This window comes from Camelina sativa, chromosome 19 (assembly GCF_000633955.1).
Source record: "Camelina sativa cultivar DH55 chromosome 19, Cs, whole genome shotgun sequence".
In the NCBI taxonomy this organism is placed as follows: Eukaryota; Viridiplantae; Streptophyta; class Magnoliopsida; order Brassicales; family Brassicaceae; genus Camelina; species Camelina sativa.
The window spans coordinates 11,406,159-11,408,048 of record NC_025703.1 but is presented as its reverse complement, the minus strand read 5'-3'; positions in this window follow the sequence as shown (position 1 = coordinate 11,408,048).

Below are 1,890 nucleotides of genomic sequence, written 5' to 3'. Positions count from 1 at the left end.
AGAGGTAACTAAATCGTAAGGTCTATGATTGAATTCTCCATCTTAAACATATATATGCTGTTTCTTCCTCTGAATTTGTAAACTGGCTTAAGGCAAAAAAATCCTTGGTAAAATGTTTATTTCTGTATATATAAAATTAATATATACATTTATATATATATATATATATATATTCAAGGCCATCTCAAATTATTGAAACTAATTACCAAAAAAATTATTGAAACTAAGAAATGTCCCACGCGGTAATAGGGTTTAAAATTAATATAATAAAATATGTAACACTTTGTAATTAAATAGATATTAGTTTTTGTTAGCTGCTTTCTAAGAAAAAATATTTATTTATATTTCATATTACAAAAAGTTATTGTTTATAGTAAATAAATTACATAGCTTCCAATACTAAACAGTTAGACTAAAATAATGGATACTATGTAATATGTGAGTGAGCTTTTATTAGTTGGAATTAAATATGCATTTGAACTGAGCAAAATTTTTGAAAAAATACTGGAGTAACATTACTTATATAACCACTTTTTAGTCCAGTGGTTTAATTTTTTTGAACATTATTTAGTCTAGTGGTTAAAAAAATTTTAACATTAAAAGTGGTTATATAAATAATTAATTTTATAAATAATCTTAATTTTAATTTTATAAATAATTTTAATTTTAATTCTATAAAATTAACATTTAATAAAAAAGTGGTTATATAAATAATTACTCTTCTACAATAAGGGTAGATTGAAAATAAATGTTATATATTTAGCTGATTTTAATCTTTCTTGAATTCATTTTTACTATAGAAAACTTGTTCAGTTTTATTTTGTGTTGTAAGAGATATGTTCGCAGAATTTATAGTCCCCAATTATGTGTATACATTATATAGGAAAAATATAAATAATTGATCGTGTTCGATTGCATAGAATCCTTTTGATACAGTGATTGATTTATAATTTATTAGTACTTTTACCTAAGATATATATATATATATATATGATGTTGTTATAAATAATTATATTGTTGTATGGATGTCCATTAGTGTAAATCCTACACCTTAATATTGTATCTATATATATATGTTGTATCCTATGCAATAGAGAATAACACAAGAGAACAATTCCGTAAACCTTTGTTCTTAACACGTTATCAGCACACTCTAATCCTAACCGTTTTAAGGGAAAAAAAATCCTAGCCATCGAGACGTTTGTGCAGTCGTCACCGTTACGGACTTTCTTCTAAAACTAAGTCGTCTCCGTATTCCAATCTTCCATCCTTCTATCTCTGTTTTCAATCGAGATAACGAAGGATTGAATATGAAGAACGACTGAACAAACAATCATTGTCCATTAGGCGAAAGTGTTTGGATCCCTAATTTCAATGACATCTCCATCGAGATAAGTATAATTGACTTTACCCTTTAATTAGATTTTATCACCATTTATATTTATGATATATCACGAACTAAATTGATGGTGATAAATTTTTAATATAACTTTTAATCTGCAATTAAAAGTTAAAAGAAAAGAAAAAAATTATTGAGGTCTTTATACGTCATTGTTGGCCATTGGTCATATATAATTTATTATCATCAAATAATAATAATAATATAATATTTTTTTAGTAAAATGTTTTAGATTTTATGATAAAATCTTTAGAAAAAAATATTATAAAAAAGTATATATATATCTATACTATTTTATAATAAAACATTTTCAAAAAGAAATATATATAGATATATATATATATATATATATATCTAAAAGAAATGATGCTTCTTATTTAACATTCATTTATATGATTGTTATAATGTTTGTGAATTACTTTATTTGTTTAATCACAAATTTAAATATATACTATTTTATAATAAAACATTTTCAAAAAGAAATATATATA